We start from the raw sequence: 15,066 nt of genomic DNA, 5'->3' as shown, positions 1-15,066 counted from the left end.
GAGTATGGAGGGCAGAGGTTAACAAGGTTTTCTAAGGAGAGCTTGGTACATCTCTCAGTCACCAGTGAAAAAGTAACAATGACTTCTTTAATACATGAAAGCACTTGTCAAAAGGAAAAAGCAGTAATCAAATACATTTATGAAACAAAGGGCTACATTCCAGTCAGGAATCGAGGCAAGTTGACAGGCCATGACTAAAAAACTTCCAGTGCGGGTATTTGATCCACTTTTAAAAAGGAAGGACCACGGCTCTGTGGCAAATGTGAGTTCTGTCTCTTAGGCTTTAATGAAGACGCTGGCTGCTTCCCTTGGTAAAAGGATGTGGCTTTCAGCTTGCATGGTTTAAACTAGATGAAACAATGTACCTTGGAAAATGCCTCTTTTCTTTTTTTAACCTTTGTCCAACTGTTTAAGAAAGCTTTGAGTAATAGGGCTCTGTGAAGCTATTCCATGTACCTGGAGAAATCAAGGTATTCCTGAAAATTAAGAAGCACATATAATCAAGAGAGTATATTCTTCTGCTGTATTCCACTCTTGTGCCTTTAAACACAAAATACAAAGGTATATTTATGTAGGTCACTGGATGGTGTGGTGGGTTTTGTTTAAGAAAGCCTTCTCTGATCTCAGCAGTTAGGCTGATCTTTTAAATACCACAGAAGGTTCACCTGAAGTCTTCATTTCCCCCATTCTTCCACTCAAGTGATCTACAATTTGTGATGATGAAAAAATGTCCTGTATTGAGTGGTCAGCCTTCTCTTACTACAAACATTTTCACGTATTTTGCGTCTTTGTTCTGACGCTGAAGCCCCTGAAGTGTGGCACTGCTGCCTCCTGCTTCGCTGAGCAGAAAATGCTTCTGGCAGCCTCACGTGCTCGGAGTGTTGAGTGCAAGACTGACACTGCACACTGCACACATTCCTCTGGGATCTGCACAGGGCTACAAATGATGGATGGGCGACACAGCTTGAACAGGCAAAACCAGGAGGGATTGGGGGTGTCTGCGTGGAACCCCACCATTGCACCTAGGGCAGCCTCGCCTCCCCAGCAGCCTTGTACCCCTCTGAAGGGGAAGCCTCCCAGGATGACGGCCTGGCCATGCATAAGCTTTAAAGGTGCAGTTCAAGGCACTGTAGACGCAGCCCTGACAGCCTAGGTAGTGCCTGTTGCACTTCTGGAAAGGCAGCTCACTCAGCTGGCTGCTCTTTCTGCTGAGGCAGCTGTGCAGCAGGCATCTGTGATGGGGTGTGATTCCTTACTGCCACTAACAGCTCAGCAAGGTTCTGGGAGGCTGGTATCCCGGATTCTGGACAGAGGACAGAAGGAAAGAAGTACAGACAGAAAGAAAATCTATTCAAAGTCAAGATGTAGCCACTTTTCCCAGCTCTCTTGGGATTTTTTTTTAATGGTAAGTAGCTTTATCTTCTTCCAAGGTACAGTTAAAATCTGTTGGAAGATAGGGAATTCCAGTCCTACTGAAAATGGTTACTCAAAATACCCTTTAAACAGGGGAATTTGTTTGCTACTGTTGTGGTTTTAAGGTGCCTCAAAACTCACATGAGGAGAACTGTTCTAAGCAATCACTGTTACCTTTGAGGTGTTTTCAGAGACCTTGCATTAATCCTATGGATTTAACTGAAAATGATTTTTGCCTACCCCACCCTTTGGAAAACTGGCATTGCCTGTCAGCTGTAGTAGTAGGAGCTGCTAGTTGTGATGAGTGAGACCTAAGCATGCTTTTCAACTCTTGGGGTTATGAATTCTACAGCAAAGGTTGCTTTATATGTTTATTCTTCTGTAACAAAACCATTTGTCCTAAGGATTGTTCTCCTTTTTTTTTCCTATCCTCTTGTAGCTGGATTTGAAATAACAGAAAACATTTTTAAACCTACCAAGTACTAAGTGCCATAACATCTACTTGGTCTTTGAAAAATTCAGAAATATTCATGATAAGAGACAACTTCAATATTAATCCAGATAATTAAGCTCAATTCAATGTTCCTTTACATTGTGCTCTGCTGTCTCCAAACTCTGCTTTTGAGAGATGAGTGACAGAAAAGTGTTCTGAAGACTTTGTGTCCTGTGTAATTCAGTTTCCAGCTGAAAGCAGAAAAGCTGAGGCAGCTCTCCTGGTTTAAGTCTCAGGGTTGGTGTGATTTTCCTGGAGTCAGCACTTCACATTATCACCAGCTCTTTGAGTTGAGAGTCAAATTACCTTCTCTCCTCGGTGAGGCTGAGGTGTAGCTTCAATAGATGCAAAGCACTTCCATCTTTAACCGTGTGCTTGAAACAGAAGGAGCTATTGTAGAGGTGTAGATTTGCTTTACACGAGGGGCATGAGCCATCCTGTCAGCACTGTCTGGTGTGGGAGAACTCCTGGATCCTGGGGTGAGGCTGTAACTGGGCATGCCTTATCTCCACCATATGCACCTGCTGGTTTTCCAGTGGGCTAACACTTATTAGCAGTGAAATACAGGGTAGAGCCAAGTCAGTCATGCCACATGCCAAATTGCCTTTTCAGAACTAGGGAGAAAATGACAGCTTCAGATTCTGGTCCCAGGCAAAATACAGCAACAATTATGGCTTGGAAGTAGGAGTTCCTAAGGGCTTTAGAGGTTCACTCTGCAAGCCATGCAGTTTTGCTTGGCCTCTCAGGAGCCCACATTTCTGGAAGATTCAAGGTTCCTGTAGCAAACAGGGCAGTTTGAGATATCTTTGGAGAGCTTTCTGGTAGAGCTGTTCTGCAGAAGTTTTTTATTTTTCAGATTTTTTTTTTTTTTCCAAAAACTTTTTAAGGTCACTGCTCAGATGGTTGTTTTGCCCTCCTGGCAAAGCCTCCAGATATTACCAGACTGTAGTGGCTGAAAGTAGCCTTGAAAGAAGCTGAAAGGCAGGGTCCCCCTAACTCAACTACTTGATGCAGATCTGGAATGCTGTAATTCATTGCAGACCCATTATTTCATGTGACTCCTGACTGGGAGGAAGAGGGAAAAAAGGTTTCAAGGACAGAACTTCAAATATGTCACACCCTGGATTACATGTCTGGAGCTTGTCTTGGATTGGAAAGTAGTTGAAGAAAATAAGCTTTTTCAACCATAGGCTCCCTTCCTTTTGTTTTGTTCTTTCTTAGACTGAGTGTGTTTTATGGTTGTTTCTTTCTTACTACAGATGTGCTTCTCTGAAGCAACTTAGCAAATTGTTGACTGGACATTTCTTGCCTGGCAGGAAACATTGGTTTCAGTGGGAGAAATTACTCCTTTACTGTTTGTTTGCTTTGTGTTCTTTCTTCTCCTTGCTTTAATCCTGGTCCCTTGTATAAACTCTACTATAGTGCTTTAAAGTTGGAGCATTTCATCAGGAATCAACATCTTTTGGTGAGTAAAGTGGTATCGTTGGAAGCATCCACTGGCAGTGCCATTAGCTGTAGATGAGGGTGCCAGTCACGTAAAATGTAAATGTCACACACCTGAGCTGCCATCCCAGCAGACCATCCCAGGCAGGCTGGCATGGACCCCAGGTGACCTGTAGGACAGACACAACAGCCAAGTCCCTGCTGCTGAATTTTTTAGGTTCCTTAGAGAGGAAAGAGTTGCTTAAGTATAAATCTTTATTAAGGTAGAATATCCTTAGATTAATGTCAAATTTAATTCCATCAGGTTTTTTCTTTACATCTAAATTTGATAATTTTATTTCTTTACGTTTCAAAAGTAATACTTGGAAATGTTTTCCTCTGTATTAATGCTTTCTGCTGCTGTGTAGCCCCAGAGGGAGGTGAGAGGAAGACTGATTCCCAACCTTGTGCCACAGAGCCAAGTGCTTGCCCATTGCACTGAGTGTTTTTTAAGAGGCTCATTGCAGTTTAACCTTCTGGGACAGGGCATTTAAGCTGTTTGGCTGCTAATGCTAAGCCATTTAGCATCAGCATGTCTAATTCCACTCCTACTGCCAAAAGAAACTGGAGAACCCTTCTAGGTCAGTGAGGTTGTCTCTGGGTTGCCAGCAAGTGGCATTTCATGAATGAGAATTTTTCTGATCAAAGGATGTTCCTGGGGTGGCCAAAGGGGATACCAGTAAGCTTTGTAAAGAAAACACTGAACTTCACCAAAGCATCTTTTTGTCTTTTGAGACCTGCCAGTTTTTGTTTATGTGGCTTCACGTTCCATTCAAGGTAGAGGAAGGTTAACTCCTCAGTGCTTGCAGCTGAGCTCTCACCCAAGCTAAGTGATGGAAGGCATTGCAGGGTGAGTCCAGGCCATTCACCTCCACGTGCTCATCATGCCATGTGTTGAGGAGCAGTGACCAAGAGGGGTGACAGACTCTTGCACTGCAGCAGAACATTACAGAAGCAAGGTGCCTACCCTGTAATGGGGAAACAGAAGTGTATGTCTGTTACCTAAGGCAGCGAACACCAGCAATGAGCAATTTCCTCCTCCACGATGAAGCAGATTGATAGTCATTCTGCAATTCCAGCATAGCTTGACGTGCCAAGGCATAAGGTTTCTGGCCAGCAGGTCATGCAGGTTTTACTTCCTGCTGCCCATCAGTAGTATTAAGGAAGTCTAACATTTGCATAGCAAGTTTTGTAGACTATCCATCTTTTCCCAGTCTATTTTTGTCAGGCTTGAAATTCATTGTGTGCTAAAGCCCCAGCAAAACAGCAGGTTGCACAGCTGGGCTATAGAAACAGTTTATGTTTAAGTGTTAGGGAAGATAAGTCTGTGGCATTAAGTATTCTGGAAGATAAATAGCTGTTTTCCAAAGAATGCAAACAGACACTTTGTTGAGGTGAGCAAAGAAAATGCGGATGGCAAGACTAAAACAAAAGGAAGTAAGAAGACGTGCTGAGAGAGATAGGGAAGTGAGGCAGAAAAAATTCAACCTCAAAGCACACAGGAGATTACACAACCCGACTTCCAAGCCAGCCCTCTGAGCTGGGACCATTCGAGTGGCACATGCAGTGGGACCTTCCATGTTGTAGGACTGGGAGGTGTTTCACAAGCTGTCCACACATGGACTCGACACATGAGAGATTTTGGACAGAATGCGACCTAGAGAAATGGTCTGGACTTAGTGTGAAATGGGATCAGGTTCATTAAATGTGACCTTCAAAAGCACAGTTATATTTGTATCTTTTTTCCCCACCTTTTTCTAAATTAAGAATGTATCTGTTAAGCATATATCGGGCTTGTGTTACTGACAAAACTGATGAGATGTTGATGAAAATCTGGTTTTGGTTGTACTGCTATCCACAATAGAAATTTAGGTCACAATTAAGGTCCATGGGGAACCAGTAAAATGATGTCATCATTGAAGATACCAAATGCTGCACAGATTAAGACTTTTAAAGGGAGTGCCTAATTTATTTGGAGTTTTCTTAGCTAAAAAATCTGCCAGTGCCTGGTGAGTGCTGGAGCATATCATCACAGGCTCAACAGTTTCTCCTTTTCCATTACTGCAGGAGCTCAAAATGATTATCCTGAGGGGTTGGTCAGCTAGGGGAGTTCTGCTTCAGTAACTGTTTCAGTGATACAGTATGTACCAGGAACAATTCTTCCCTGCTCTGGAATCAGCCATATATACAAGGCCCAAGGTTTTGAATAGGCTTGCAAAGTAAAATGAAAATCAGACTTGACATTCCCAGTTGCAGCCTGCTCAAGCCAAGGACAATCTCCAGCCATCATGTGGGAGCTACCTGCCTGCTGCCCACCCAGATGCCTTCCCTGGCTCCTGCTGCCAGGAGCAACTGCCAGGATAGACAAACTGCCTAAGGAAGCCCTGGGGCTTCTCAGCAGTGTTCAGCAGATTGGGAGAGAGGTGTGGGGTTAGGAAAGCAGAAGGTGATGGTTTTTCAAGAGGGGGAAGGAAATAGCTCTAATGGTTGGGGTGCAGTGGACAGTCTTCCTACGGTGGGGTAAACATAATAAAAGCAGGGGAAAAAAATCTCCAAAGTCCCTTGTTAAACATTTTGCAGTACCTCATGTTCCCAACCCATGGAAATGTAAAGGATGGATCCAGGATGGTTTCTAGTCAAACTGCACTTAATTAGGGAAACCCCTGGAAGTCAGATGAAAGGCTAAAATGGATGCCTAGATGGCCACTTGGTGGTGACAGAAAATGTATGTCTGGAGGGGGAGGGTGGCTTCCAATGATCACAGGGATGAAGTTTGTGATGAGTTTGCAGCCTCCCAAGACTGTGCCTCATACCTCTGAAGAGCCACTGATTCATGAGTCACCTTCTCCTTTATCCTACTAATACCTGGGGACTGATAGCAAAGGGAAGAGAAAAAGAAGTTGCTGGGCTGGTTTCAGCCAAGTAGGTGACTTAAAAAGAAACTTTACGCTAAAAACTTCAGACTAAAAAAGATCTGGATTTTCTATCTCTGAATTTCAATATTTTTCTTTTTTTCTCTTTTCTTTATAAAATGGATGAAACAAGGTGGCCAATTACTGAATTGCCTGTTCACTGGTAATTCTGTATATATGGTATTTTGTTACAAAAGGATAAGGAATCTTCTTCCCCAGAGAAGTTCAAGAGCTCATTCCCCTGGTTCTTTTCCTTAAGTCATGCTGCTTCCCTGTCTCCATGAGCACCTGGAGTGGGCGATGTGTGTGTTGAGCACCTGCTGCTGACCACAGGAGGGCTCCAAGGGCTGCACCCCCAGCTGTGTCTCTCTTCTCTGAAACACTGAGCAAATTCCAGCAAAGCCATGAAGTTCCCCTTCCAGCAGGCAGGTACAGTGGATGCCTGAGGCATTTTTGCAGGTTAGTCAGTTAATGCATTATGGTCATTAAAGTTTGGGATGTGAACATCCTGTCCGAGGCTGACGCTGTGAATGACAAAGTCAGCCAGGGAATGGAGAGCCAGTCCTGAGCCGTCAGGGCAGCATCAGTGTATGGCCATCATTGTCATCACTGATGCAGTATTCCAGACTGGTTCCCCCAGGAATTCAGTTCGTTTGAACCTGGAGGGACAATGTGACCAATCTCCTTCCCCTGTCTGTCAGCTCCTCCTCCACCAGGGAAGGCACTGTGAGGGCTAAACCCACAAGGAGCTGGATGGATTTCCTGCAGGCCTCCAGTGCAGACTGCAAGTGACACAGCTCACCCATGGAAGGCCAGCCAGAGAGAGGGGCAGCTCTCTGTGCTGCAGTCACACCGACCCTCTCCAGTGCTCTCTAAGTTTTGTGGGATGATAATAGGAAATTACATCTTCTTGGAATGATAATGAGAAAGCCTAAGTTCTTCTCTGCCCCTACATGGCAGAGAAATTCAAGGTGGCTGTGATGCCATGATGATTTTTTGCCTTTTCTTTTATGCCCCTTTTATACCTTCTAACTTCTGTATTCTTAGTGTTTTTTAGCCTACATTCTTAGACTTATTTATCAAGCTAGGAGACTAAACATCTTAGAAGCCTCACAGTTAGGGATCAGAATGCCCCAGACACCAAGGTCCTCTCCAGAACATGTTTTGTAAACTAAGATAGAACCATCCAGGGGAAGATTCCTTGGGGAGGAGGGGCTCATTTGAGCCTCTCATTGGGGAATCTTTGATAGATATGCTAATTAGTAAGACCTATAATGTTATACTTGATCTATTGTGTGAGTGCATTGTGGTGTGCATTGGAGTGCGTTCAACCTGGACATAGTGCACCTAAGGATCTTTAAAATAAATACAAAGGTAAAATCTCTTTTTCCCTTCTAACCCTGTTTGATTCTTGATTTTAAGACCAGGAAAAGGCATCAGCTGACTGCCTTGCTCCTGCTCCTATTCCCTGGCTAAAGAATGGAATTCAGTCTGCAGGGCTGCCAGGTTTGGCTTAAGTTCATATAAGAGATCTTTTAATTGAAATGTTTGATTAAAGCATTTATTATTCAAACAAGGAACTTCAAGATGTACTTAAAACCTTATACAAAATCACAGATATTTTTGAGGGAGTGTAAGCTGAATTTGGAACAGACTCCATATCACATATGGAGCAAAAGCTATATCACACTCTCCCTAACAAGGCTCCCGGAACAAATTAAAAAATCAATTAAGAATCCTTCATGATGAAATAAAATGTCCATGAGAGATGAGCCAAATGACCTTCTCTTGATTCAAGAAACGTCTGTTACACTCTGATCATACATTTTTCTTTTACTGCAAGTCCTGCAGAACTGACTATTTTTTGTGACAAGATCCTCTTTATTTATGTCTTTTCTATCATGTGGCATGTGCTAAGGCTTCCAGTTGTGTCATAGACCGAAATGCCTTCCTATAAGACCATGTGCATCTGACAATAAAACACAAAACCTGTCGCTGTTGCGTGCAGGGACAGCAAAGAACAACATGCACTCAGGTCAGAGAAGATGATCAAAGCCAACCTTTTAATGCCAAAACCCCATCTTTTTATAGCATGGATCGCAAAAGAAAAATTACATGATTGGCCCATCAGTCAACCACCTACCAAGGTGATAGGCTAAGAGGTATAACCACCCATTTCAAAATATTATTCCCAGTAAACTAAAAACAATTCCACTTCGTTCTCACAACAGCCCTGCACCTGCAAATGTTTACCAACTAGCAAACCATCAGACAGATAGCTTGCGTGAGAACGGAGACTTTCATGAGACAGTAAAAAGTGGAGAATTTTTCTCTGCTAGCCTCCTCAGCATCTACAAAAACCCACCAAAATAACAAATCAAGAACTTATCAGACACTCTAATGCAACTTCAGTGGTGTGTTACAGCAAGAAATAAAATCTACCTTTCAAAAAATGAAAATGTTGTTCATGTTGTTGATGAAAAACAAGTATTCTTGTAGTTACTTAAGAGCTACTGTTGAAACTATTTGACACCCACCTTCAGCTGCCTCTCTGCAGAGAGCCTGAGGATGCTATGCAGAAGTCTGACTATTCTGTAGCTGAGGAAGGAGTACTGAGAGAAGGGTGTGTTGTTTCTCAGAATTCTCAGAAGATACAGAATTATCTGAGAGAAGAGGAGAACTTCTCCAGAGATGTTTCTCCTGTTGATAATGGTAGCAAATGATGTGCTGAGCTCCACAGGGCATAGCAAACACGTGCCCTCAGGGCTTATGCTCTCAGCTGTCGTTCAGTGCACCTGCAGAATTCTTTGAGAGGCTGAACACCACGCTGCAGTTCATTTCTCTGTCCATAACTGCCTGGCAGCTCCATCTGCTATGTGTAACCTCAGTGGAGAAATGTCCAGAGACCGAAGTACTGAAGCCTTGGTGCTTGCAAATGAGCACTGTTGGCCATTCAAACTGGAACTTCATTTTCTGCATTAAATAATGAATTCTAGCTCTTGTGGTAGAGCAGCAACATGTTTTCTGTCCAGAATACCCAAAATCTTTCTTTTTGCCTTGATTATAGGACAGCATCATTATCTGTCTCCTGACAGCAAGTGTCTGGTGTGGTAGGTCACGGACTAGAAAGATGTCAGGCTCCACATTTCAACACCACATCCAGCCCAGTGGAGCAGTTTTGAGCCCAAAGACCCCTGGACAGTATTCCTCCGCATCAGACCATAGAAGAGGCCACGGTGCCAAACTGTAAAGCATCTAACTTTCGGACTTGGTACTGTAGATGGGGAAGGCAGAGTGGGAGTGTTCCCTCCACTTGTCTCCAGAAGCAGGCTTCAACGTGGCCCCCTCTAAAGCCAACAGAAAAGAATGGGTCCCTCTACATGGGTGACTAATGCTGTGTGTAAGAGACACTGGGATCTCCTGGAGATGCCCTTCCCTCCTGTGATGGGCAAGTGAACCCATGTTTCTGATGGCTGAAGTCAGAGGAGCTGCCCCTCTGCATCTTACTCATGCCTGCTCTGTTTTGTGTGTGCAGCCTTGTCCATCATTGCCAGGCTCCGTGTGTTTAAAGGTCCCTCTCCTGGGAGCAGGCAGCTGTGGCACTGCTCTGGAGCTGGTGTGCATGAGGAGCTCCAGAAGGGCACCCTCTGCATGGCTGGAGACGACAATACAAGGAGCAGGGAGATTCTTAACTCTCTTGTTTTTATAACGAATTCCCTCGCTGCCAAGCAGTGGGGAAAGCGACTCCTGCAAAACCCTCCAGGTTTCTCTCAATTCTGTGTTTATGTGGCTGAAGCAGGAGGGCAGCAGAGCCACCCCTTAACCAGGTTGGTGCCTGCAGTGACCCCTGTGCCTACAGTCACCCCAGGGCCTCGAGAAGCTGTTTCTTGCCAAAATCATAATCTCTGAAGAAACAGAGGAGCTGTGCAGACAATAAACCTTTGATTCAACCTGTCATACATGCAAATCCAAATGCTGCTGAGAGTAAGTGTTCAAGCAGAAAAAGCACTTGGGAAACCTGCAAATGGGACCTGGACATGTTTTTCTTATTAATTCAACGCTGTCTGCAGCATGTTGGTGCTACCTGCATGGAGTGGTGCTCACCAGGACACTGACCTCCTCTCCCCTGCAAAATGAAGGAAAGGAGCCCTGTTTCCCCACACAGCCCCCACACAGCCGGGGGGAGTGGGTACAGGCCAGGTACGGAGGCTGGTCCTTGTGCTGTGCTGCGAGAAATCCCGGGCAGGGAATCAGCTGTTTCTGAAATCAGCCCGGGCCTTGCTGTTATCTTTCAGAGAAACTATACTGGAAGCTCAACAAGGCAGAAAGCATATGCTGCAAATGGAGAGCAAAAGCATCATGGCAAAAGCTGTAGTTTACACTGCAGGGAAAGATTTACAACCCTGCTGTTTCTTTCCCAGGAGGACTGGGCTATCCAACGCATCTCTTCATCTGGTTTCACAATCAGAAAACTGATGCAGCTGAATACCAAGCTGCATCTTCTACTGGGTGAGGTCCCTGATCTCAAGGGCATGAGGCACAGCATCAGCACTGGGACTAGGGGACGACCCTCTGTGATCACAGCCCATTAGGAAACACAGCCTGCATGAGGAGCTTGATTCTGCAAACTTGCAACAGCCACGTGCAGTACTCAGCTTCTCCATCCAGTGGAGCAAAGCCATATTTTGTGTGAGCATCTATGATCTAAACCAGACTGATTCATCCATGAGCCACTCCTGTGTGAAGCAGAGGTCACTTGCTGCTGGATGCTGTCCTGCACACACTCTACTCCTGTGTAAGATATAAATTGAGGCTAAAAATGTTTACAGTTTTTTCTATTCCTGAAAAGAAACTAGGTTAGGCAATAAAAAAGCACTTTGCTTCATTATTTTTTCCCACAAGGAAAGAGGAAGGTGAACTTTCTGTTTATAGACAATACACATGAAGGCTTTTCCTAAGTGAGTTTATCTCATCCTCGTGTTGTTACTTAATGAAAACAACATGCTGGTGAGATCTCCTAACATTTGCTGCAGGATTATGATTTTGGGGGCATGCTGCAGTAACCAGGATGAGCTGGAGACAGAAGCCATGAAAGATTTGTAAGGAACCAATCCGTACCTTGTATCAGACCAAGTTTAGATTGTAAATGTTGGGCACAGCATCTCTTGGTGCATTTTCACTTGATAATCTCTCCATGACACATAGGTAGGATCCTGGGTAATAAACTGAATTTTACAGTGTTTGCCATCTCCTATGAGCTCAGTTGGAGGAAAGGGGATGGAAAGGGAGAGTGGGGGGTTAATTTGGTTTCCATTGCCCTGTGACAATTTTTCTTAAAACACTTCACCCACCATGTGCCCAGACTCCAGCACCATTTCCAGAAACAACACAGGATTGTTTCCACCTGCCCTCATCAAAAACCAAAACTCTGGCATTGCCTGCAAGTGAGGGGGTTGCTGCTTGTCAAGATGAACCATGGTAACTGAAAAGAAGGTAGTCTCTGGGGGTTCTTAATATTCCTAAATTCCTGAAGTACATGTGCAGTAAGATAAAAAAAGCCTAATTCACTTTGCATTTGAATAAGTCCTTTGGCAAAGAACTTTCACTTCACGATCAAGAAGACTGGTAACAGCTGCTGAATCGATGTCAGTATGGCAAAAATTTAGTGGCACCTCTCACCTGAGATCAAGACAGTCTGAGAAACTGCCTTTGAAAACACACTGCTGGAGGCAAAGGTACAATCCAGACATTGTTTTTCATGCTTTATAAGCATGATGATATAGCAGCTTTATAAACATGATCATCAACAGCTGATGTTAGGATTGCAGCTGCTTGGCCAATGCCGTGCTAAGCCGCTGTGACCTTGGGCAAGAACCATTCCAAGTAGTGCGGTCATGAACGGCACCTGTGGGAGGCGCGAGGCGGGGCCACATCCCCTACCCAGCTGTTGGCATGGCAGAAGTGAATGTCCCAGCTCCTGCAGCCCTTCCTCTCCCCTCACCAGTGGGTGCTGAGGCTGTGGCAGAGGCCCTGGGAGGCTGCCACAGGGCGCTCCTTCACTGGCAAGAGCAGCAGTTGTCTTCCCACACTGAGATTTGCTGAAATGGACATGCTCATGTTGGAATTAAATCCCAGCCTTTTGGGTGTTATCAATAATTTACACTGCTGAAAAGGAGACCATGAGCTCATCTGAAGTTGTCTTTTGTATGAGCTTAAAACTACACTGTCTGGGATGTGATGAATACTGCTCACAAAGGCTCAGGCGACCACCCAGGAGTTAATATGATTAAGATCATTTATTCCTTTTGTAATTCTAAGAAAGCTTTCAGGTTCATCAAGTGAGTGGCTTCTGTTCCTTTTATCCTGAGATGGGTACACCTACTAGAGCTCGCTGTGTGTCATTTTGACAAAACACATTTTCTGAGCCTTATTTACATGAAAAAAATCCAGATTATGATAAACATTTCTATTCATATCAAAAGCATTTTTATTTTGCAAGCATTTCTTTGTTATTTCCTTTGCTACTGAATCACAGCTGCTGAGAGGGATGCTGGCATGTTGCTCAGCCTTCCTGCCCACCACTGCTGAACCAGTGGGGTTTCCATTCCTGCACAGGGATGTCAGGTCTGCCACCAGTGGCCCAGGGACATGTGCACACTCAGAATAACCCCTGGACTATCCATGCTGAAAGCTTCAGACCCAGGAGAGTCAGGGAGAGTTTCAGGATCCAATGTCTCAGCATTGTTCTGCCCAGGTTTTCCCATGCATGTGTGGGGTGACCATCCCTCATGCCCCACCATGAGCATTGATGACCAGAGGTGAGAGACAGACACCAAAGTCTCAGCAGGGAGCCAGGAGGAGGAGCAAGAGCTTCCAGCACCTAGCCCCTGCTGAACCGCAGCTCCTGCATCTGCTGGGCACCGATGCAGCTGGGCAGGGGCAGCAGGAGAGGCGTTGCTGGCGGGCGATGCCAGCCTGAGCGGGCCCTGGGAGACACAGCACCTCGGTGCTGAGTGCCATGCTGCTGGGATGGGGCCTGGCCTGATGTCTGGAGAAACAGAGGAGACCAGAAGCTCCTTTTCAAGGTGGGAACAGGCTCTGGTCAGCCCTGGGAAGAACGTGATAATGTGGCTGCTGGGCCTCCCCTGCAGAGCTGAGCTGCAGCAAAACAGGACACGGCCATGGCACACAGGTACAGGTGCCACTGCACGGCAGCAGAGTGGCATCTGGCCTTGCAGTGTGATTCCACAGTTCACTGTGGGGTGTGTTCTGGGCCCCTTTTTCTTATTCTGCTGATAGCATACTTGTTCACAGTTGTCTCTCTGTGAAGACCCTGCAGCAGTCACACGAGATGTTACATAAATCAGTTACTAATTTCTTCATGGACTGAAATACCAGCCAGCCCCCAGAATGGCTCAGCTAAAGAAGCAAACCTGGCGGGGGTGAGAGGAGGGGACAAGAAACCCCCCACAAGCTCAGCAGAGCGTGGGATGCAGGCAGCAATGGCAGCTAAGCTGAGAACAATGTTTGCACCTGCCCAGCAGAAGGAAAAATTAACCCGTCCAGCATGTTTTCAGCACAGCTGTGAGCCTGCATGCACCAGACAGCCAGGCCGATGCCAAGCTGCTCCCTGCACCAATGCACTGCTCTCCTGCCTCATGCCCAGTGAAGCCTCTTTGGCTCTCACTGCATTGACCCATAAAATTCTCAGTCCTTCAGATCCAAGCAAGGTAAGCAGGCTGCAACCTGCCTGGGCAGAGACGATGCCACCTCCTGCCCCTGAGCAGGAACAACCCCAGGCACCAGCACGAGCTGGGGGTCAGATGGCTGAGAAGCACAGGACTGCTCACAGCAGCCTTCTGCACCCTTTCATTTTTTCTTTCTTAAGTAATTTGTTTTATAAACGCGTAAGTTTCTCAGCCCATGCCCTCGACGGTTTGGATATTGCTGTGCACTGCAGTGCTAAGCAATGCCCTCTGGCAGGAGGCTGCTCCCATCAGTGCGGGGTGTCAGCGTGGTGGGGCCTTGGAGCTTTCACCTGTGCCTGTGCAGGTGAAAGAAACCAGACTGGGGGCACTGAGGATGCAGGATGGTGAGGCCTGAGCAGCCCAGAGAAGCTGAGCTAAAGTCTTTTGGATGGCAAAACCTCACTGCCAGAGGTCATCCCCTCATGCTTGGAGCCTCGTGCTGTCATTGTCCCTGCCAGGTCTGTGCATGGTCTCAGTAGTAGGATGGGGAAGTTTTGCCAGGGGTCCCATCCAACCTACATAGCCCTGTGACAGCCTGCCAAGGGTTCTCCTGGGTGTCTGCAGCGTCAGAGACTGGCTAATAACTGAGTAATCATACAAGCTAATTACAGGGTTACTTTTGCCCTCTACAATAAAGTGCTACCTCATAATTAAAAATAAAGAGAATGGCAATCCTAATTATTAGGCTTTCATTAGGCTGACAGGGGCACATACGGCACTGCAAGGACTGTTCTTGTGACCTGCTCTCAGTCTCCACCCACTCCTGCCCATGATACTCCTGGGGAAGCTGAGAGCAATGTCTCCCACTGAAAGCAGAGGGTGAAACATCCATCTCCATGTAGACCTCACCAAATGCCACATAAATTGGAGGATCAAGAGGAACCTGCCCTCGAGCTTTCCTCAAACTTGGATGCCTGCTGCCATCCGACCTGCAGCCTGCTGCTGACGCTCAATCCTCGGCCACCTTAGCAGCTCATGCATTGCAGTTTTAACATAAATTACACCATGTTTCATGTGT

This window comes from Aphelocoma coerulescens, chromosome 2 (assembly GCF_041296385.1).
Source record: "Aphelocoma coerulescens isolate FSJ_1873_10779 chromosome 2, UR_Acoe_1.0, whole genome shotgun sequence".
Classification (NCBI taxonomy): domain Eukaryota; kingdom Metazoa; phylum Chordata; class Aves; order Passeriformes; family Corvidae; genus Aphelocoma; species Aphelocoma coerulescens.
The sequence above is the reverse complement of the archived record's forward strand: the minus strand, read 5'-3'. Positions refer to the sequence as shown.